The following is a 24,494-nucleotide window of genomic DNA, read 5'->3' on the forward strand; positions in this document are numbered from 1 at the left end:
TGCGCCGGCGGGTCAGTCCCAGAGCTCAAAGCCACCCGCGCGGCCTGGCCCAGGCGGCCCCGCAGACCCCGGCGGGCCTCGCGCCTGCGCCGTCCCCCTCGTGGGCCCCCCAACCCGTCGCGCGCCTGCGCGGTCCCCTTCCCTGCTACTGACCTGACCCGCATCCGGTGCCGTGGACCCTCGGGTCCTTAGGGCGTCCTGGCTGGTGTGGGGTCTCAGCTGGTTTTGGGTCCTCGGAGCGCGTCGCCTCTGAGACGAGAGGATGGGTGCTGTTCTCGCTCTTTGCTCTGTGCATGCTCCAGGATATACTGGAATCACTGTCTGGTCACCCTGGCACCTTATCTTGGGCTGGGATAGCATTGTTTCAGGATCCTGAAGACCCAGCGCGGGGAGCAAGGGCTGGGAGCCTCGAACCCCAGGCCTGCTGCGGGCGTTGGTTCTGTTGGGGCGGTGTCCCCTTCGGCTGGGAGGTCAGCTCCATACTGGCTGAATGTCTTTTATTCTTGAGACTTGGTTAATTGCGTCGGATCAGACATGAATAATCCAGTGTATTGCTGAGTAAAATTTGCATTTCTAGCAAGATGGTTAATTGTCTTAGTTAAGTGGATAAGTTTGAAACATCATAATTCACTCTTGGGCAGCTACCCTGGAGATGACTAGGAAACCAGTCAGTTTCCAGGTAGGTTTAGCCTGTTCACAGGTCAAACTAGAATTCCTGTGATCATTCAAATACAGGAAACCTTTATTTGTTTATGTCCTTGATAATTTATCTTATAGTATAAGAGGAGCCAGGTAAAATTTCCATAAGTTCGCTGCCTAGTTTGAGTACAGGGGAAAAATGATTTTGTTGAAAAGAGTATCTCAAGCATTGGTAATGTTTCTTGTTTACAACAAATACAGGAACCTTTAAATGTTGCAGAATTCAGCAACATTTGCTATCACTAAGGAGGATGAATCTTGAGATAAAATTAGAGTTACAGGCTTCACAGACTAGCAGTCATTTCTAAAGACTTGAGATGTGACTAATTTTGCCAGTGTAGGAGACACCAAAGAGACTATTCAGTCATTCCTTCAACAAATCAGGAATGGAAAATTTTTGAAAAAAATATTTCATCTGTACTGAACATGTACAAATTTTTTTCTTGTTGTTGCTTAAACTGTATACTGAAACAACTACTTATGTAGCATTTTTGTTGTATTAATTAGTATAAGTAATCTAAAGGTGATTTAAAGTATACTGGAGGATGTGGGTAGGTTGTATGCATATATTTGGCCATTTTATGTAAGTGACTTGAGCATCCACAAATTTTGGTTTTCACAGGGATCCTCCAACCAATCCCCTGTGGATACTGAGGGATGATTGTCATTTAAAGAAAAAATTAAAAACAAGATATAAAAGTAATATATGTATGTTATAAAGTAGCCAAACCAATACAGAAAGGGATATAATGAAAGAACAAGTAGACTATTGATTTGGGTAAATTTTTTTTCTATAAAGAAATGGCTGAGCCAATAATTATTTCCATAGAAATGTGTCCTTTTCTCTTTTGATTTAGAGTGTACACAAAGCAGAGTTTCTTAAGACTCAGGAGCTTGAGATAGCTGGAGAATGCTTGCATAGTGCCTGCCTGTGTATATCCCAGGTATGGAGGGATTTCCTTGACATTCATTTTCAATGAAAAAAAAATTTTTTTTATTGTGCCATAGAAAAGCTTTATCACTGTGTGCCTTAGTAACAGTTTGGATAATTTGAGTGTCAAGTTACAGTATCATAGTGAATGATGAGTAATCCTAGTGGTTATAACTAAGGTGAAGTTTGTATCAGAATTTCCAATTCAAATTTGAACTTTTAGAATGTTTATTTTCAGTGTTTTGTCTTGACACATGATTTCTCTGGAGCAAAGGTTCTCTTTATAACTGACTGGACACTGTACATTTGATCAGATGACTCATTTGAAAGTATTGTGTGGGTTCAAAATTACTGTCAGTGTTGGCTTTTCTTAATGCATAAGATTTGCCATGCAAAAAAAATAAAAGATTTGCATGTAACCAACCATCTACATATTTAAATCATATGTCTAACTTGCTCGTGGTGTTAGATACGCAGACTGCTCAGTTCAGTAAAGAAACAATGACAGTGTCAGGAGATTGGAGAGATTCTCTTCTTGGTTTTATGACTTTGGGCAAGAAACTTTCCTTCCTGGACCTTCATCTCCCTATCTGTAAGGTTAGGCAGAAAAAGAAAGGAGTCTGAAGCGCCAGTTTTAACATTAACCTGGTCCTTGTCTACAGAGTCATCTTCAGCCAGGGATAGAACTGGGTCTTCTAACCCATTCCACAAAGATGTGAGGTGAGGAGCTGGTTACAAGTTATGTAAAGTAGATGAGAATGAATCTAAGAGACTCTGGAGTTAGACTCCTTGAGTGGAATGTTGAGAGACCCTTAGTGTATGAAGGGAAAGAACCATTAGGAATTTTTCATAAAGCTGATTACTCAAAAGACTCATTTCAAAAAAGAATAAGGAAAAAAAAAAAAAAAAAGACCTGGTTTCTTGGTGTTAAAATTGAACATCCAGGCCTGGGATTGTGGCTCTGGTAGAGCACTTGCCTAGCATGTGTGGAGCACTGGGTTTGATTCTCAGCACCACATAAAAATAAAAAAATAAAGGTCCATTGACAACTTAAAAAAAAAAAAAAAAATTGAGCACCCACCTGGGAAAGTTGGTGTTTGCTTAAAGACCCAGCTACTCTGAAGGCTGAAGTGGGAGAATTGCTTTCATCTGAGAGTTTGAGGCCAACCTGAGCAATGAGCGAGATCCCATTCCTAAATAAATAAATAAATAAATAAATAAATAAATAAAATTAAGCATCTTTTCTGGAAAGATATTATACTAAATAGTAATTATGGTAATTGAAAACGGCAAATACAGAATGGGTTATTGTGATTTTTTTTTAGAAATAAAGAGCCTAAAGCAAGCAAGAACCCCAAAGAAATAAAAGAATACCTAGAATCTGTTGTTCTGCTACTGTTGGACAGTTTAGGAAAATATTTCTTGAGGTTATTGCTGGTAAGATTCAAATATATATATTTTTTCTTTTTAAAATGTATATATGAGGCCTGGTGCAGTAGCGCATGCCTATAATCCCAGTGATTTGGGAAGCTGAGATGGGAGGCTGGGGCAGTTGGGTTGCACGTTCGAGGCCTGTCTGGGCAGTTTAGCAAAGACCCTCAGCAACTTAGCTAGACCCTGACTCAGTGAAAAGGATAAAAGACTGGGGATGTAACTCAGTGGTGGAGTGTGCCCTGTGGTAAAACTCCCTTGGGTTCAACTGTATTACAAAAAAAAAAAAAAAAAAAAAGGTGATCATTTGTCACAGTCCACAGATGATATTAAAATTGCCCAGCATTAAAGATGTTCCTGTTTTGATCATTCTAGTCCTATCCTACTGGATAAATGTCACATCCTCCCTGCCCACCTCCCGGGTGTGCCAACAAAAAAGCTTAGGTAGGGAAATTCCTGATGGTTGGAATTGTTAGCAGTGAATAGACTAGCTGCATGGCATGAAGTTCCATGGGGTTTCTCCATTCTTTTTTTTTTTTTTTGTATCAGGGATTCAATCCAGGGGCACTTAACTATTGAACCACATCCCCAGTCCTTTTTTGTTTTTTATTTTGAGACAGGCTTTCTCTAAATTGTGAGGGCCTCATTAAATTGCAGAGACTGGTTTTGAACTTGCGATTTTCCTGCCTCAGCCTCCTGAATCAGTAGAATTACAGGTGTGTGCCACCACCCCGGCACCGCGTTCAGAAATCAGTCTTTTGCTCTGAAACAATATGACCATAAAAAAATTAGGCTTGGGCCAGGCACTGTGGCGCATGCTTGTAATCCTAGCAATTTGGGAAGCTAAGGCAGGAGGAAGAAATAAGGAAAAAAGAAATTAGGCTTGGGTTGGGGTGTTGCTCAGTGGTAGAGCACTAGTCTAGTATGCCTAAGGCTCAGGGTTTGATCTTCAGCATTGCCAATGAAAGATTTAAAAAAAAAAAAATTCTTAAAGTATTTTGGGCAGGTTGTCTCCCTCTGGAGATAGCCCACATTCTCCCTGATATGTGTATTCCTTATTTTTACCTTCAAAGGTCTCTCTCTTGAGATTGCCTCCATTCTCCATATCTACTTTCCTAAATTAACCTCTCACTGTGCCTTGGGTGGGGTTGTGGGGTAGGGGGGGTTGGGAGGTGGTTGAAAATTTTTGGTTGTGGAGGGAATACTGAGGGGGAGAGATCTGTTCTAAAGTGAATGTAACAGATGATCTCTGTGTTTGTGAAATCTTTAAAATTCATGGCTGTCTGCTCTTAATCCCAAATAAGATTTAGAGTTAGAGAGACATATTCTTTAAAAAAAAAACAAAAAACCTGCAATGGAATAGAATAGAATGTATTCGAAAGGTACATTGAATATGTCTTGAATTAAAATGAATAATATAATCTCAAATTCTTCATTACACTGATTTTTGTATTCTGAGGACTGACTGCTTTTAACCATCTAAGTTCTCCATATTCAAAGGATAATTTGGTAACATTGTAAAGATAACTCCTAACCATGAGAGAAGTGAATGAAGATCTTTTTTTTTTTTTTAAATATTTTATTTTTAGGTGTAGATGGACATAACACAATGCCTTTATTTTTATGTGATGCTGAGGATCAAACCCGGGTCCCGCTACTTGGTAGGCAAGTGCTCTACCGCTGAGCCACAATCCCAGCCCGAATGAAGATCTTTTAACATTGTTTTTCTTGACCTTTTCTCATCTCTTCCTTATAGTTCTTTTTTTTTTTTTTTTTGGTTAAATCCAGTTTGGCTCATACCTGTCTTTCCAGACTATTGATTTGTTCGGTTATTCTTCCATTTGAAAACTTTCTCCTGCTCCTACTACATTCATAATAAGGCCTCAGCTTGGTATGGAGAACACTTCATCACTGGATTTTGCCCCCAGCTTACTTTCTTCCTCTTCCCTCTGTTTATGTACTTTATTCAGATGTGAACAACTCTTGGTCTCTTGATATCTCTCCAGTCTCTTTGCCTCCCTCTGCTGGAATGTGTTTTCACTCATTGGATCATCACCTTCAAAACTCAATTAAATATGACCTTGCCTGGAATGTTTTCTGGCTACTCTAGCCTCCTGAAGACTCCTCTTGCACCCTGTACATCTAGGATTTCGCTCAATGTGTCTCGTCTGCTACCACCAATGGACGGTGACATCATCGTATGTTGCAGAATAAGTGACTTGATGTAAAGTTGTTGAATCTGATTGTTATACAGGAAGTGGATGACCACTTAGTCCCTGCCCTTAAGGAAATTTTCACTCCAGTTATAATTGCCCACTTGCCTACCTTGAGATACCTACTAGTTGTGCACATCAACCTTCAAAGTTCATTTTTTTTTTTTAGATGTTGATGGGCCTTTTATTTTGTTCATTTATTTATATGCGGTGCTGAGAATCAAACCCAGTGCCTCACATATGCTAGGCAAGCACTCTACCACTGAGCTACAACCCCAGCTCCTCAAAGTTCATTTAACTGTGTTTAGTTGACTGATTCAAATCTTGTTTCCTGAAGGAGGGAACTTTGTCTCTAATGTTTGTTTTATCATCCAAAAACCAAGTGGGCATCATCTTTGCTTCCAGCTTTGAAAGGAATGTGCATGTGATACAAATTGCTTCCTCTTGTATACCTACGCTTGTACACCTTTTTTTTTTTTTTTTAAGTTTTGAAGTGTTTGGACAGTGAAGGTTTAAGAGATTAAGACAATTTCAAGTTTTTCTATTATACATATGACCTAGGGAAGACAGAATAAAGAAGAAAAATACTTTGCTTCTAAAAAAAAAGACCATTGTTATAATGAATGAAATAATATTTTGCAAGACAAGTTTTTTGGCATTTCAGCGAGGAACAACTTCACTTGTTTTTAAATTAAGAATCAAAGCCAAAAATGCAACTTGCGAGTATATGTTCAAATAGTATTTCTGAAGGTCTAGTGTGGAATATTAATGTCCACTAAGATGCTGTCTAGCCACACTAGGATTTTTACTAGTGCCTTTCTTGTCTTTGCTTCTGATGCTCCTTTTCCAAACTCAGTAATTTTCACATAAGACTTAGGTGCGTTGGGTTCCCAAACTTTATTTATAAAACTAATTTAATTCATAAGGTTTGGAAAGTTTATGTTGACAATACTAAAAGATCTAATGAATATCTATAGCAGCGTAGGAAAAAGCATACATTTCATGTGTACTTTTCATTAAGTGTGGTCATCTTGCAACAAATCTTGAGGTAGTTAGCATAACTCTTATTTTTCTTATTCTGTAAGTGAGAAAAAGAGGTTAAGAATATAGAACTAACAAGTGACCAAGTTTGGACTTGAGCCTAGGTTTCTGACTAAAAATTCTATGTCCTTTTTACCTTAACACACTGCCTTTCAAGCAGGCTGTACTTATCCTCTGTTTGGAGGAACTACTGCTATTTACTTTGGAAAGCAGAAGACAAGCTCTTTTGTGAATTCAAATGTTTGAAGAGCTTTCACAGGGAAACAGGAGTGGGTTTGTTTTTGTTGCTTTGGAAGGTTCTGTGGTAGATGGTACCTTAAAGTTGTGCAGTTGTTTATTCTCAGTATTGAAAACTGCCCAGGAATTGAAGGGCTGCTCTCCAGAGTTACCACCTAGTAGCAAAAGCTGTGGGGTCCCCTAAGGTAAATGACAGATTAATCTTGATCCTATCAAAGTCCAGTTACCTCCTTTGCTCCTTTTTCTTTGCTTCCTCCCTCTACAGCTTTCCTTGACTGACTTCTTCTCTAATTAGTTTCATGCCTTCTTTCCTTTAAGCCATGTAGAGGTGTGTTTTTTACTATGTTGAAATATCTTGTTGGGGCTGGGATTGTGACTCAGTGGTAGAACGCCTGCCTAGCATGTGTGAGGCACTGGGTTCGATCCTCAGCAGCACGTAAAAATAAAAACAAATAAAATAAAGGTATTGTGACTATAACATATATGTATTAATATATTATAATATTATATATAAATATATAAATTATATATTAATCATTTTAATGTATATTAAAAATATCTTGTTATTGAAAAGATACTTCTAAAAATTGGTTCATTTTTCTTACATTTGAAATATTCTATTTCTTCTATTTTGTAAAAACAAGAAAATGATAGTAAACCAAGCTGGTTTATTAGAGTCTCTCCTTGCAGTCTTGTTCTGGAATTGCACACGGTACCTCTTCAGATCCTCTGAGGAACACAGTCTGTCTAGAACCCTGTCTGCCTTGATCCAGATAGTGTAAGTCAAATGATTTATTTCAGCTCAGGACTAATTCTCTTAGAGCAGCCTGCTATATATACTCTGAGGACATAGTGGACTTATGGTCAGCCTACACTTCCTCATGGCTTCAGAGAGATAGGTTTTGAATACAGTTTTTCTTTCACAAATCTAGCTTCTCCCTAGGAACTCATGGACAACAAGATCAAATCCTGACTTTTGGGGGTATCTTCTCACTTCAAAAATCCACTTCCTCTCTCAGTTGCCTTTTTAAATTGGAGAGACGAAAAAACCATGTATCCTCAAAAGCTTAGGGTTTCCTATATATAACTTCAGTTACAGAGGTGCATTTTAGGTTTTATACTACGTTATTATTCACTTCCAAATGGCATGCGGGGATGGTTAATGATCCCTGAGTTTTAGGCTTGGCAGATTGGCCATCTTGTTTTGTGTGCCAACTCTAGGAACTTTCAGACACCTGGAGAGGCTTCTATTGAAACTCTGCATTGCCCCTTCTTAATGGGCTGTTTCTGCCTTGGCCTTCCTGTGATGGGATTGGTCCCTTACTTGCTAGTGTCTCTGCAGTTTTCCATGAACCACACATTGGGACAAATCTGAATTGTTGGAGTGACAGGTTTTCTTCTTTTCCTTCAGCTCCTAATCATCTTTTTCTTCCTTATTTTTTTTTTCTGAATTAATGCTGTCTTGGTATCTGGAGATGCATTCTTCTAGTTTTGACTTTATTGGTAGTAAATGTAACTGATGGCATTGTAGACAGGGGTGCTAACACATTACTCTGAGGGTTTACTTAAGGAATTTTCTCAGTGCTGTGTCTATATGGTGTGCTTTCTCCTTCCCAACTGCTAAGCCTGCCAGCCTGCTTTGAAATATTAGAAATGAATAGGAGGCCATCGACCCCTTCTTGTATCTAAGAATAGGCGTCTTCAAGGCCTCAGTAGACTGAGTAATAAATATTGTTTTGCTTACCTACTTTTCACATAAGCTACTGATTATAGGTGAGGTTTGGAAAGGGGGAGGAAGGGAATTAGGAGGTTTTAGGAGTAGCTTGGACTTGAACAATGGTGAGATAATAATGAGTATTCCAGAGTTGAGGGAACGGTTAGCTGAGGGAAGGGAAGGTATATGATAAAGTAGGGATCAACCACCATTTTCATAAAGAACCAGATAGTAACTTTTTTTTTAGTTATTTCAGGCCTATGTCTCTTTTGCAACTAATCAACTTTGTCACTGTAGCTCAAAAATAGCCACAGATAATAGGTAAATGAATGTGACTGAATTTCAACAAATTGTCTAATTTTATATAATTTTTTTCATGTCATGAAGTATTCTCATGATTTTCCCCCCTACCACTCAATAGTACAAAACATAATCTTAGTTTATGAACTGTCCAGAATAAGTGATGGTCCAAATTTGGCCTGTGGCTTGCTGACTCCTGTTATAGATCGTAGAGGAACAGAAAACAGAGGATTGGTTAGAGGGCGTGGGAACCCAGGTCCCTGGGTCACACTTAAGGAAGCATGAAATAGGAATCAATTTTTGTGATGTAATGAAAAATTTAAGGGAAGAATATTTTGTATTTATGTGTGTGCCTGATCTCATCTTAGTATTTATTAAAAAAAAATTTTTTTTTTAATTTTTAAATCTGAATTTATTTAAAATTTTCAAATATCTTTAAGATTTTTTTTATTTTTTTTTAAATTTTTTATTGTTGGTTGTTCAAAACATTACAAATTTCTTGACATATCATATTCCACACTTTGATTCAAGTGGGTCAAAAATTTTTTTTACAATGGAAAATCTCATGAATATACATGAGAATAATGTGATTAAGCACCAGTGATCAATACTAGACCTTTTAAGTTTTGCGATTTTCTTTTATTATTTTTGTGGTGCTGGAAATTGAACCCAAGGCTCATGCATGCTAAATATACATTCTACCACTGGCTTTTAGAATCAAAATGTCCATGTTCTACCAAAAAGTCTACTAGAATTTTAATTGAAATTATGTTGAATATATAGATAATTTGGGGAGAATTGACTTCTTAACAATATTTGATATATTGGCCCATGAACATAGTCTGTTTTTCAGGTTATTTAGTTTCTTAATTTTCCTCTGTATTATTTTGTAGTTTTCAGTGTGTACAGATTTTTGGGGGGAGGTAGGTACTGGAGGTGGGTGCCTGGAAGTCTACCTCTGAGCTGTATCCCCAGTCCTTTTTTAATTTTTATTTTTGAAACAGGTTATTTCTTGCTAAGTTACCCAGTCTGGCCTCCAACTTGTGATCCTCCTGCATTAGTCTCTTGAGTTGCTAGGATTACAAATGTGTGCTACTGTGCCTGTCCATATCTTTTACTTTTTTAGGGTCAGATTTATCCTTAGTATTTTATGTGTTTTGATGTTAATGAGAAGAGGATTTTTAAAAATTTCAATCTCCAATTTTCTTTGCTAATATTTAGAAACACAGTTGATTTTTTGTATACCAATATTGTATTCTGAAACCATGCTGTAATTATTAGTTTTAGTAGCAGATTCCATTGCACATTCTGTCAGTGTTGTTTGTTAATAAAGACAGTTTTACTTCTTAATCCCTATTTTAGATGCTTTATATTTTTTTCTGCTTTTCTTTTGGTACTGGGGATTGAACCCAGGGGCACTTAACCATTGAGCCACATCCCCAGCCCTTTTAAAAATATTTTTATTTAGAGACAAGGTCTCTTGCTAAGATGCTGAGACTGATTTTGAACCTCCTCCTGTCTCAGCCTCCCAAGCCACTGGGATTACAGGCTTATGCTACTGCGACCAACCGGAAAAATTTCATTTTATGCCATTCAGGATGATATTAGCTATGGATGTTTCCTAGATACTGTTTATCAAGTTGAGGAGATTCCCTTCTATTGATTTATGTTCTTTTATTTTTATGGTTGTAGATGGACAGCATGCCTTTCTTTATTTTTATGTGGTGCTAAGGATTAAACCCAATACTTCACAAGTGCTAGGCAAATGCTCTGCCACTGAGCTCCAATTTATGTGTTTTTTTAAAATCAGCAATGATGTTAAATTTTATTTAGTGCTGTTTCTGTTTCTATAGAGACAATCATATAGCTTTTCTTTTTTAGTTTGGAATATAGTGAGCTAGATTTCTTTTAGACTTGTTTCATGGGATAGACATTACTTGCTCTTGAAGTATTATCCTTTTTCTAGATTGTTGGAGTCAGCTTGTTTATGTATGCATGTGTGTGTGTGCTCATTCTCTCTATATGTATTTTTATTATTATTTTTATTTGCAATGTGATGGAAACCCAGGACTTTGTAGTTGATAGGCAGGCATTCTGCCACTGATCTACACCCTCAGCCTCCCATTTGCTATATTTTTGTTTAGAATTTTTTGCATTTATTTTCATTTGAGATGTTGATTTGTAGTTTGTATTGTCTATCAGATTTTGGTAGCAGAGTAATGATAATGTTATAAAATAATCTGGAAATTATTCTTTTCATTTTTCTGCAAGTTTGCTATATAGTTTGAATGTGTCCCCCAAGAACCCTGCCTTGGAAACTTAATTCCCAATGTAACAATGTTGGGAAGTGAGGATTTTGGGTGGCATTTGGGTCCTGAGAGCATCACTCTCACAAATGGATAATGCCAATTATAAAAGGGCTTGAGGATGTGAGTATAAGCTCTTGCTCTTTCCCAATCTTCTTGCTTTTCCACCTTCCACGATGGGTTGATGCAGCACAAAGGCCTTTGTTGGATTTGGCCCCTTGATCTTGGACTTCCCATCCTCCATAGCCATGTGCGAAATACATTTCTTTAGTTTATACATAATCCAGTCTAAGTGTTCTGTCAGAGCAGCATAAAACAGATTTAAGACAGAAATTTGATAGAATTTGATAGAACAGAAGTGATATTGTTGCTATTACAAATACCTGAAAATGTGGAAGCAGTTTTGGAACTGGTAATGAGTAGAGATTAAAAGAATTTGGAGAATAGGCTACAGAAAGCCTAGATTCCTATGAATGAAGCACTGGGGGAAATTCTGATGGAGATGAAGAAGATGACAAGAGCAGTAGGGAGAGCCGAAGTTTTAGGGATTACTTAAATGGTCATGATCAAGATGTTGGTAGAGGTATCCATAGTAAAGACCATTCTGATGAGGTCTTGAATGGAACAGAGGAATAAAAGATTGGAAACTACAGGAAAGGCCACTTAACAGTAAAACAAAAGGAGAAATTATTTAAAGATGGAGTTAATAATTAAAAGGAAGCAGAATAAAAAGATTTGAAAAACTATTAGTCTAGTCATATAAGAAACGAAATGTGGGGCTAGGGATGTGGCTCAAGCGGTAGCGCGCTTGTCTGGCATGCGTGCGGCACGGGTTCGATCCTCAGCACCACATACAAACAAAGGTGTTGTGTCCTCCGAGAACTAAAAAATAAATATTAAAATTCTCTCTCTCTCTCTCTTTAAAAAAAAAAAAAAGGTTCTACTTCCTCTCAATATTGTTACACTGGGGACCAAACTTTGAACATATGATCTCTTAAAAAAAAAAAAAAAGAAACGAAATGTGTCAGGGAGAGAATATTAGCCGGGCATTATGGTGCATGCCTGTAATTCCAGCGGTTCAGGAGGCTGAGGCAAGAGGATCGTGATTTCAAAGCAGCATTATTGGGAGGTGAGGCCCCTGGGTGGTGTTGGATCTTGGAGGGTTCCAGCCTCATGAATAGATGAGTGCTGATAGAAGTGTTTGATGCTGTTAGTTCAGCCTCTTGATCTCTTGAACTGTCTTGCCCTTCCACTTTGTACCAAGGGATGATGCAGCATAAAAGCCCTTGCTAGACACACCCCTCAGCTCACTTGTGGACTTCCCAGCCTCCAGAACCATGTGCCAAGTAAGCTTCTATTTATAAATTTTCTAGTGTGTGGTATTCTTTTGTAGCAGTACAAAATAGACTGAGACTGGGGATTAAATTCAGGGGCACTCAACCACTGAGCCACATCCCCAACCCTATTTTGTGTTTTACTTAGAAATAGGGTCTCATTGAGTTGCTTAGTACCCTGATGTTGCTGAGGCTGGCTTTGAACTCGTGATCCTCCTTCCTCAGCCTCCAGAGCTGCTGTGTTACAGGCCTGCACCACCACGTCGCTCCTTATTATCCTTTAATAGCTATAGAATCTGTAGTGTTATCACTCCTCTAATTCCTAATGCTGGTAAATGAGTCTTTTTCTTCTGGTGAGTGTGGGTAGAGATTTAGCACTTTTATCTTCTCAAAGAACCCACTTGTGGTTTTATTGATTTCTACTTTTCCCTTTTCTATCATCAGTTTTTACTTATTGGTCATTTCCTTCTTGGGCTTGCTTTGAGTTTCATTGCTTTTTCTTTTTTCTTGAAGTAAAAACAGAGATACTTGAGATATTTCTTTTTATAGTATAAGTGCTAAAATTTACCCTTAAATATTGCTTTAATACTCCCACAAATTTTGATATGCCATTTTTTTTTCATTTTCATTCCATTCAAAATGCATTCTGGTGCCCCCTGGTTGGTTTATTTGTTTAATGTTGGTTGGTTGGCTCATTGGTCTTTTTGGGTACAAGGTTCTCACTGTGTTGCGTAGGATGGCCTCAAGCTCCTGAGCTCAACCCATCCTCCTACCTTAGCTTTCTGAGCACTGAGATTAGAGGTACCTGCCACCATGTCTGTCTAATTTCCTGTTTGATTTCTTCTTTGACTCCTGGATTTCTTAGAAGTAAATTAGTTTCCAAGGATTTCAGAATTTTTCAGAGATCCTTCCTTTATTTTCTAATTAAATTAACCAAGAATCTTTTTAATAAAACACAATGACAGTACCATTATCCCATCTTAAAAAAGCAATAGTTCTCTGGGTGCAGTGGTGCATGCCTATAATCCCAGTGACTTAGAAGGCTGAGACAGGAGGATTGCAAGTTCAAAGCCAGCCTCATCAAAAGCGAGGCGCTAAGTAACTCCGTGAGACCCTGTCTCTAAATAAAATACAAAATAGGGCTGGGGATGTGGTTTAGTGGTCGAGTGCCCTTGAGTTCAGTCCCTGGTACCCTCCCTCCCCCCCAAAAAAGGTCTTGTTCAAGAGGGACAGTTTGAAATACTGCAGAAAGGATCAGAAAGAGAAAACTGTCAGGGAAGTATTATCAAAGACCAGTGGAGTGAGTCAAGCAGGGTGGAGGGAGTGGACAGGAATAGAAAGGGATAGATAGACACCTGGAGCTGACCAGGTGAAGATGGTAAAGGATGGCAAGAAATGGTTGTATTGCATTAGACTGCAGTAGCAAGCAAAGCTGTGGTGGTGAGGATCGGGAGAGGTGGCACACACTGAGTGGAGTCATGAGTTTTTTAGTTGCCTGGAAGAATCCCTGAAGCTTCTCTGTGTAAGTCAGGGAGTAGAAAGGAGAGGAAAGTTTTTGCTAGTCCCAGGAGCACATAGAAGTAGTAAGAAATAAGTTTAGGATAAAGAGAAACTTGCCTTGCTGGTTATAGCAAGGAGGAAAGGAGATGAATGTTTATTGGACTTATGTGCAAGCACTGAGGTTTTCCTTGTTAGTTCACTTGCATTGTTTGATGTGGTTCTTGTAGCATCCTATGTAGTATTTCTTACTTTCACTTACGGATGAGAGAGTTGAAGTTTGGTGATGAATAATATGTGGCCCAGAGCCACATAACTAGTCAGCAGAGTTCTAGTATTTGAATGCAAATTCTGCCCAGTTGTAAATTAGTTCTTTTCACTAGATATGTGAATTCATAAGTACTTGCAGCCATCATTGCAGGCTGCTGCTATTGGAAGGTCTCCCTTGTGTCACAGGCTGTACATTGTGTGATATGACTTAGAATAATGCTGCCAGTCTTCTTTTGAAGAAACTCTTGACTTTGTGTTTTGAAGTTCTTTGAGTTGCTGTTTTTAAGCTAAAATAGTGAAAGTACTCATTTATTCAATACATCAGATTGAATACATAACACTCCCAGGGGCATGTTTATGTGTGTAGGGTTTTGGTAATTTTGGGGTGGGGTGGGGGGGATAATGTTTTCAACCTACAAAAAAGTTTTTTTTTTTCCCTTACTGGTCTTGGACTCAAGACTTCCCACCTCAGACTACAGGAGTGCCCCATGATGCCTGTCTAGGAAATGGTTTTGAATGTAGAGATTTTGAAGGTTCCCATCTGATAAATTGAGGGTGGACTGCTGTGAAATTTGTATGGTAGTCTGTTCTTACTATCTGCTGTTACTGTTGTTTTATTGAAATTCAAGGTTGCTTACATAGCATAATATTGTTCAGAAATACTATTTTTGTCAAGTTAGAATGAAGCATTGGGAATAAATGTTTATTTTACATATTCTTTTGTTTTAATACCTGATTGGTTATATTATATTGAAACTCTGACAGGTAATTGAGCTGCATTGCTTGAACTTGCAATAATACATTGTTCATCCAGTAAAGACACACAGGAAAACTTACATATAGTAAAGCTTACCCTAAATTAGTAATAGTAAAATCAGTGTAATTAAGTTATATGGTTGTGTTTCAGCATTTTAACAAGGAAGTATGGATCATGACACTTTGAATTCAGTAGGAAGAAATTTCCACTGATTTCCCATTTTTCCCTCCTGATGTCTTCATCCTGCCTCTAAAAAATGAGTAGTTCTAGACTCAGTTATAGGATGTCTTGTGACAGGCAGTGAACTATATAGTGGTTGATTAACTTACCTGTCTCATAAGAGCTAGGATTTACTTCTGACATGCGTGTATTTTTCAGCAGTAATTTGGGTTCTTCACATCATAGCTTTGATTTTGTGTGTTTTTCAAGTGTTTGGTTATAGTTTCCATATAGTTATTGAGTAATATCTTTAAGGCCCTTGCCCTACTTGCCTCCTATACAGGGCCTGTGTGTTCTCAAAGAGGGCTGTGGGAAATGTCAACACCCAACTGCTACCTAAGGATCTATTGTCCAGTGCTAGAAGAGTTAGATCCAAGTATTGGGGTTTCATGAGAAGAGGGGACCAGGGGCAGTTGTGGGTGTTGGGAGACATAGATCCTTTCAGCTGTACTTTGAGGTGGCATGGGATGGAAAATGGTGAGGAGAAGGAGGGTTTGTCCTTTGAGACTGGCTTTGAAAGAGGAAAGAGGGACATTGTGGTTAGGGGAATAATACAGAAGTTAGAGGGACAGGTTTAAGATAAGATAAACAGACCTACTGCTCTGAGCTTAGTGTGCTTGGAGGAGGCCCAAAGGGTGGCTTTGAAATTGTAGGATGGATGGTATTGTAGAGGACTGGCTGTCCAGAAGGGAGATTTGGGCTGAATATTTAATATTCTTACTGCTTAAGGCCGAAAACTTCTCATCTTTCTTGCTCACTCTGTGTTGTTTCTGGCTTCTCCTCTACCAGTGCTATTCTTTTCTTCCCTGTTGAGGGTTGCCAGGTAAAACACAGGATGTCCAATGAGGTTTGAATTTCAGATAGACAATGAAGGCTTTTTTAGGGTATATCCTAAATATTGCACAGAGTACAATGAAGTGAGGGGAGTACTGTGGCAGAAGTATGCCAGAGAGGGAGGAGGAGCCAACTGTCTAGAGAGCCAGAAAAGTGTCAGGAAGCAGATGGCATTTGAGCTGAATCTTGATGTAAGCAGTTATTTCTCTGGCAGGAAAATGGTAAGGGACTTTCAGGAAAAGGGAACTGTAGGAGCAAAGGTGAAAAATGAAAGTAGGCAGTGATGCCTTTGTGAAATGGGAAATGAGTTAGGGGAGGCAGAGTGTGAGGGATTTGGGTGCTCACTAAGGTGCTTGACCTTGGGCAATGAGGTGTTATCCAGCAGGAGTACAGCATGGTGGGATACATGCTTTAGAGTGTGGATAAATAGTTTTGGTGCTTAAGGACTGAAGGCAGGGATAGCATCAAGAGGCTGTAGTAGTTGTCCAGCTGGACCTCTTCTGTGACACAGAAAGTCTAGGATAGTGTTGTAGGGATAGTGGGTACAAGGAGGAGGACTGCTGCCAGGTAAGGGACTTCTTGCAGTTACCAAGAGTTGTCTTCACAGTAACCAAATGTTTTTGAAAATACAGTGTATCAAGGCCCTCTGTAGTCTCATAGCACAGGCCACACCTTCAGATGGTGGAAGAAAACTTGGAGTGACTGAGCTGTGGGGAATAGGTGTGGCTTTTGAATATAGACCTGCACAAACAACTGCACTAGCATTTGCCCGTTGTGGAAACTTCCAGTTCACCCTTTTCCAGTGTGCCTGATAATAAGCCCATCTCCTAGGATGATGGAGGACTGAATGCAGGACTGGGTGAAATGATGTGAAGGGAATCCCCAGGACAACGATCAGCATAAAGTAAGCCCTTGGGGTTTAGTTTCTTTTCCTTCCCTCTTGCAGGTGAGGTTTCAGAAAACATGAGAACAGTGAGTGGATTTTGACTTTGGGTCTGTCAGTGTGCCAGGTCAGCTGGCGATTTCAGAAGTGGGTTCAGATAAGCAATGTGGCCCTGTGGTTCCTTCTCAGATTTCATTCTGGAGGTCAAAGAGAACCCTTTAGCTGTCTGTCCTTTCCTAGGAAATGAGGTTGGGAATCTGAGAGAGTCATGGGCCCTGTGCATAGATTTTCTCATGGCTTTCTACTTTGTAAGATGCTCAAGCTGTGGCTTTCCCAATTCAATAGATTGTGCAAAAAAGACCCTTTCTATGGTATGGTGAACCTTTCTCTCCAGTTAAACTAGTTACCTTATTCCAGGTTTCTGGGCCTTGGCTGGTTGGCTGGCTCGCTTTCTGTCTTGTCTGTCTGTCTGCTATAGATTGAACATAGGGCCTTGAGCATACTAAGCACGTACCCCTGCCATTTAGTTATGCCCAGCCAACACTATTACTTTAGGTTGTATAATTCTTTTTTTGTGGGGGACTTTACTGCAGAATGTTTAGCTGCATCCTTGGCCTCTTTCACACTGCCAATAGTCCCCCCTTTCCCCAGGTGTGACAACCAAAAATGTCCACTGACTGTACCAAATGTTACTTATGGTGCAAAATTACCCCGTCCCTTCTTTTTTTTTTAATATTTATTTTTTTAGTTATAGGTGGACACAATATTATATTTTTATGTGGTGCTGAGGATTGGACCCAGTGCCTCATGCATTGTAGGCGAGCGCTTTACCTCTGAGCCACAACCCCAGCCCACCCCTTCCCTTCTTGAGAACCACTGCTTTATACTCTAAAGTAGAAAAAAAAGGAAAAGAACTTCATGGCATTTTTTACTCATTTTCTTTTGCATTTTAAAAAATTCATTTTCTTTAAACCTAGCTGGTAAAATGCTTGTTGGACATTTTTGCTAAACTGAATTTGAATTCTGATTTATTTTAACACTTTCTGGGTATGGTGGTACATGCTTGTAATCCCACCTGCTAGGAGGCCAAGACAGGAGGATCACAAGTTCAAAGCCAGCCTCAGCAATTTAGTGACACCCTGTCTGTCTTAAAAAATTAAAAACATCTGAAGATGTGGCTCAGTGGTTAAGCACCCCTGGGGTCAATCCCTGGTACAAAAAGAAAAAAAGTGTGATACTAAGCTATTTTTAACGTAGTTTAGAAAAACTTTCTTTGTGCCATTGTTAAAACAAATTCCTAAATCTAAAATTTTAAGTTTTTTAAAAAGACATTTTTTATGTTGTTATATTTGAATTATTTGTAAAATGCAGAAGAAATTGTTTCATTTTCATTTTGGATCAGAGTTTGTTGTAAATGTACAACCATATCATGATGTTTTTAATTAAAACATGGCCATTAGTTAATTTTATGAGTATAATATTGTTCAAGTTTGTAACTGCCTGCCAAAAGTCTGAGCATAAAGCCATGGTTTAAAGTGGTCCTTAATAAACATTTTCTTTTGTAAGGAATGGCCAGAGGAGACTCAAAATTTCTTGCATTCTGGCAGTTTGAACTTTGGAAAACAATTTGTTTTGGACTAAATCTGGAAAAATAATTTGTGTAATGCAGCCAGAAATTCTTTTAGGCTGTCCTTTTCGAGCCTTGTCACTTGTCTGGAATGTTAAGTATCATCAGTATATTAACGGCCTTTTCAGCAACTTGAATTAAAAAGAGATTAAAAAAAAAACAGAAAAGAGGGGGAGTGGGGGAGTCAGCGGAATCTCTAGAAATGGATCTGAGAGGTCTTGATGTAAGAGTTTAATTCTTTTATTCTTTGGAAAACATTAAGAAGAAAAATATGGTTCAAAGTTTGAAAAAACCGGGGAGCTTCTGGTTGTTTCTGAGTACTTCCTTGTGTTAAATGTTATAATAGAATAACAGAGATAAATCATAAATCAGTATAAGTGGGCTTTTCTGTGGCTAAAACAAGTGGTTTTAGTGGCTTCTTCTCCCCTTCTGCTTCCCTTCCCTCTTCTCTTTGAGTATTCGGAAGTGAGCCTAGGGCCTTACACAGCTAGGCAAGTGCTCTACCACTGAGCTGCATCTCTCAGTCCTTTTTATTTTATTTTGAGACAGTCTAAGTTGCTGAGACTGGCCTCGAATTTGAGTTCCTTCTGCCTCAACCTCCAGATCAGCTGAGATTACAGGCATGCATCACCAAGCCATTTTGAGTTGATATTTCTGATAATTAACTCATTTTTTTTTTTTCTAGCAACTTATCTATTGGTAGTTGTAGCTTAGTGGAAAGAGCTTAGACTTTAGGTAATATGGTTTCTTTACTCTAAACACGGTGTCTTCCTCCTTTCCAGCTCCTAGTGACCATGAGAATCAAATGTGATAGCATTTGTGCAGCAAGGACCTTTTTCATCGGCAGCTGGTGATCTTCAGGCAGCTTGCCCATGTATTTCCCACAACAGCAACATCAGTAGTGTCTTGGCCTCCTCCTCATTACTGGCTGACTCTCACCGTTTCACAAAGCCCAATTTTTTTGGGGGTACTGGGGATTGAACTTGAGGGCACTTGACCACTGAGCCATATCCCCAGCCCTATTTTGTGTTTTATTTAGAGACAGGTTCTGAGTTGCTAAGCACCTCACCATTGCTGAGGCTGGCTTTGAACTCACTATCCTCCTGTCTTAGCCTCCTGAGCCACTGGGCTTACAGGCATGTGCCACCACATTGGCTACAAAGCCCAATTTTTGAAGTGTTCTTTGTCCTTTCTTACCTACTCAGTTTTTCTCTCACTCCGTTGCAGTCTGACTTGGATGCTGTCCCTCATTGGGGCAGCTTTGGTCCAATTCACCATCACCTCCTTGCTGCTGACTAAAAAGGCCACGGGAATGGTGATGAGCACAGCCTTTCCCCAGGGGATTCACCTCCACTCCCCCCCTGGCCAGGCAGAAAGGGAGGACCTGTGAAGGGAAGGGGAAGAAGTGGGAGAGCTGTTGCCTTTTCTTTCTTTTATGGCCCTGAGGCTTTTAAAGGGGAGTGCACCCCTGGTGTAGGGAAAGGACAGTAGAAAAGTTTCTTCATTTTCTAGGCTAGAGGTGAAAGCAGAGGAGAGGTAGATGTGAAATAAAGGTCATCTTTTCTCACTTGGTCATAATTTTCTTTTTCTTTTTTTTTTTAATACACACACACATATATTTAGTTGTAGTTGAACACAATATCTTTATTTTATTTATTTAGTTTTATGTGGTGCGAGGATCGAACCCAGCGCCTCACACGTGCTTGGTGAGCACTCTACCACTGGAGCCCCAGCCCCAGCCCCTGGGTCATGATTTTCAAGTATGGTATTAAATGCATTAAATGTTAAGTTGATAATAATCATACCCCAGTTTTTAATTTTTATTTTCTGGTACTGGGGATTGAACCCAGGGGTTTTACCATTGAACTACATCCTTAGTCCTTTTTATTTATTTATTTTTAATTTTCAGGAAGCAAGTTTATTTATTTTTATTATTTTTTTTTGTACTGGGGATTGAACTCAGGGACACTCAACCACTGAGCCACATCCCCAGCTCTATTTTATATTTTATTTAGAGACAGGGTCTCACTGAGTTGCTTAGTGCCTTGCCATTGCTAAGGCTGGCTTTGAACTCAGGATTCTCCTGTCTCAGCCTCCCGAGCTGCTAAGATTACAGGTGTGTGCCGCTGTGCCTGGCTCTTTATTTGTTTTGAGACAGGGTCTTACTAAGTTACTGAAGGTCTCACTAAGTTTTGCTGATGCTGGCCTTGAACTTGGAATCCTCTTACTTCAGCCTCCTGAGTCATTGAAATATATAATAAAAGCTGTCTTTAAAAAACAAGAAAAATCACGCTACTTTGTGTACAACCAGAGATATGAAAAATTGTGCTCTATATGTGTACTGTGACTTGAAATGCAATCTGCTGCCATATGTAACAAATTAGAATAAATAAATTTAAAAATTTAAAAAATAAGAAAAATCCATATTTTTAAATTATGTATTTTAATAAACATTGAAGTTTTTGAGTATTGAACTTTGCCTATGGATTCAGACTAAGCAGAGAACCACATGCCTGAAGTAATCTTATCTTTGCTTTTCTTATTCCTGTCTGTTTCAGGCACCTTGAATATATGCCTACTTGTACATGTGCAGTTTTTTGACATGACAAGGGTCAGATTTTCCTCTGAGTGTTAGTCCTTGACTTCTAATTGGAATCCCATTCAAAGTCTACCTTTAAAATGTGTACCTTAAATGCACTTTCTGAATGTGAGCTATAATTCACGATAAGAAAGATTAAAAACCTGTGTAGATTGAAGAATTCAATTTAGGATCAGTCCATTGCACAATGATTTTCTTAATTAAAACATTTTTACTGGGTTTCTTTAAAAAATTTTTTTTTGGTAGGACACGTGATTTTATCAGACTGGTTGTTGGTTTTGATTTCTTTAACATTGTGTTACTCTCCCCTGTAATTCCCTTCAGGAATTACAGTTTCCCCTTGACTAATTTATTTTCCTTTGTGTTTAAATCTGTTCTTTCTCTCTCCCCTGCCTTATTTATTTATTTATTTTTGTGTGTGTTGTACTGGGAATTGAATTTAGGTGTACTTTGCCACTGAGCTACATACCTAGCCCATTTTATTTTTTATTTTGAGACAGAATCTAAGTTACACAGGCTGGCCTTGAACTTGCAGTCCTCCTGCTTCGGTTTCTCCATGAGCTGGGATTATAGGCACATACCCTTCTCCCCCCCTGTGATTCCCACCACCAGGCCCAGTTTGGAATCTGTTCTTGATTTACAATTTTAATGATATCCCTATATTTTAAATATAGAATTTGTGAAATAAGAGATAAATGTACTTAGATTGCTTAGGTCAAAACCCTTTGTGTATTTTTAGTGTCCACTAAAATATTGATAGGCATAAAAAAGCCACAACTAATAAGCAATTTCTTCCTTTGAAATGTTTTGGTCCCTGGTTCTGAAGGTACAAATCATGAAATAGAATTTTTGGGATTCTGAAAGAAAGATACGAATCTGCCAGACCCAGTGGTGCATGCCTGTAGTTCCAAAGGCTCTGAAGGCGAGCCTCAGCAATTTAGCATGACCCTAAACAGCTCAATGAGACTGGTTTCGAATAAAAAATAAAAAGAGTTTGGGATTTAGGCTAGTGGTATAGTGCCCCTGGGTTAAATCCCCAATACAACAACCAAAAAAAAAAAAAATGAAAGAAGGAAGAAAGGAAGGTAGGTTAATTTTCAGCTCATCCTCCTCATTTTATAAACAAGACTTATAGAGTCAGGGTGATTTGCTCAAGGTTAGACTGTTCCAGACCTGAGTCTCTTGATTATCATTCTTGTGGACTCTCTACCATATATTTTTGGTATTTCTTGATATGTAATTTTCAGTGGGAAAGAACTAGAAACTAGTGTTTGTTGACATCTATGTGCCATGGTATGTAATTTAATGAAAGCAGCAAGTAAAATAATCTTTTAGTCATTCCTTGTAAAGGGTTTCTCTGACAAAGTGTCTTTTGATTTGCTGTTTTTATTTTAATAAGGCATTAGTCATACTCGGGGCATGCACTGTGTTTTATAAATTATGATAGCTCACATTTATCTTTTCTTTTCTGTGGGCTGCCACCCCACTAATAGGTTCATTATTCCATTTAATCCTCTCAGCATCGTTGTAAGGTATGTAGTGTTACCAGCCCCCATTTTATATATGAGGAAACTGAGATTTCAGAAAGGTTAAGTAACTTGCCCTGGGGTATAGATACAGAAGTAGAATCTTCTACTTCCTTTTTATTTTAGAAGAGGATACTGAGTGGTTTGAAGTCAGCACTTGTTAGGAGGGAGGCTTATAGATTTCAAGTAAGTATGAAAGTCTCCCAAAGTTTGGAACTTTGAGCTGAATCTGACCATATGAAATATTAACAGATAAAGGCGTCATTTTTTTCAGAATACAAATTGCACATCTATAAAAAGAAAAGTGGAATATTGTTTGCTGTGCATTTTTTAAAAGTTTTTTTAATACTTATTTTTTTAGTTGTTGAACACAATACATTTATTTTTATTTATTTATTTTTATGTGGTGCTGAGGATCGAACCCAGGCAAGTGTTCCACCGCTGAGCCACAACTCCAGTCCCCAAAGTTTTTTTTTTTTATGTTTATTTTTTAGTTTTAGGTGGATATAATATCTTTTTATTTATTTATTTTTTAATGTGGTGCTGAGGATTGAGCCCAGGTCCTCATGCATGCTAGGCAAGCACTCTCTACTACTGAGCCACAACCACAGCCCTGCTGTGCAGTTTTTTTCCCTAACATTTCTATGTGTTTTAAAAGTTTCATAATAAAAAGTTAGGGGGAGAAATGAAAGCAGCTTAGCAACAGTTTTTTGGACAAGGACTTCAAAGTATTAGGTTACTGTGAACTCAGTGTGAACCTCTGATAGTGTCTTGAAAAGTAGGCTTTTGTGTGTGTGTGTGTGTTTGTTTGTTTTTTTTAAGACTAAGAGACCCCAGTGTCTGGATTGAGGGAACTAATAGTCAAGCTATACTTTGAGTTTCCCAGACCAGATCTGTCTAGTACCTGTGCCCCGCTCCAAAGTGCCTGCCTGCTGTGTTGCTGATAGACACAGATGGTGCAGGGAACCAGGAAGAGTGGCTATGGAATTTGTAATACTGAATATGGAGAAGGTCCCACTTAGGGAAGCACCATGACAGTCTTTAGATGCTGGGAGAGCTGTGAAGCAAGAATGGTACTTTTGAGTGTAGAGCTTAGATTGAGGCAGAAAAGGAACGTTATGGAGAAGGAGGCACTTATTCTCATTTTCTTTTACCTCACCATTTTCCATTCTATGCCCCTTCAGTTTATCTGCCATAGCAACCCCAGGTTAATCTTTAGGAACTACAGATCTGACCACCCTACCTTTAATCCCTTTGTGGCTCACTGTCCTGTGTTAGATAAAGTCCAGGATCTGAATGGCCCTCTAGGCCCTTGTCCATTGGTCCTTTGTTTTGATGTATCTGTATTCTAGCCATATCCAAGTCCTTAGAGTTCTTTAGTTGAACCCATGCTTTCTCACACACTTGTGATGTGTACTTATATCCCTGTTCCTCCAAAGGCAGAACTAGGGACTAGATCTTTCTCTGGACATTATACCCTCTACATATATTTACCTTGTCTTTTTTTGGGGGGGCATTAATAGAATTATAAAAGATGGGGACCTGTTCAGTATTTATTTACATGTTCAATTTTTTTCTTCTAGACCGTAAGCTCCTTAAAGGAGGCATTCCCCCCACTTGGTATCTGTGGGTTCTACAACCTCAGATTGAAAATATTCCCCTCCTTCAAAAATTGCATCTGTACTGAACATGTACTGGTTTTTTCCTTGTCATTGGTTTCTAAACAATATAGTATAATAACTATTTACATAGCATTTACACTGGATTTGGTATTGTAAATAATCTAGACATGATTTAAAATACAGGGGAGAATGTGTGTGGGTTCTTTGCAAATACTACTACTTTTTTTTGTAGTGGGGATTGAACCCAGAGGCACTTTATCCCTGATCTACATTCCCAGCCCTTTTTATTTTTTGTTTTAAGACAAGGTCTCACTAAGTTGCTTAGGACCTCGCTAAGTTGCTAGACTGGCCTCAAACTTGCATCTTCCTGCCTCAGGCTGCCAAGCAGTACTACTTCTTTATAGGTAAGGGATTTGAGCATCTATAGATGTTGTTGTTGACTGTAGGGCCCTTG

General features: G+C 38.7%; 1 protein-coding gene across 2 annotated transcripts in view; it reads left to right on the forward strand.

The window, feature by feature from the left end:
• Positions 1-24,494, forward strand: part of Specc1l (sperm antigen with calponin homology and coiled-coil domains 1 like) — a 143,303-nt gene that overhangs the window by 156 nt on the left and 118,653 nt on the right. The window contains exon 1 of one of the 2 annotated variants that reach the window (XM_071617455.1): positions 1,551-1,643. The exons of the other annotated variant lie outside the window; for it this stretch is intronic. The gene's annotated coding sequence lies outside the window, so the exon portion shown is untranslated. Of the gene's footprint in view, positions 1-1,550; positions 1,644-24,494 lie in introns of those variants that run through there. 2 annotated transcript variants of the gene reach the window in all.

The sequence above is a fragment of the Marmota flaviventris genome, chromosome 1 (assembly GCF_047511675.1).
Source record: "Marmota flaviventris isolate mMarFla1 chromosome 1, mMarFla1.hap1, whole genome shotgun sequence".
Lineage (NCBI taxonomy): Eukaryota > Metazoa > Chordata > Mammalia > Rodentia > Sciuridae > Marmota > Marmota flaviventris.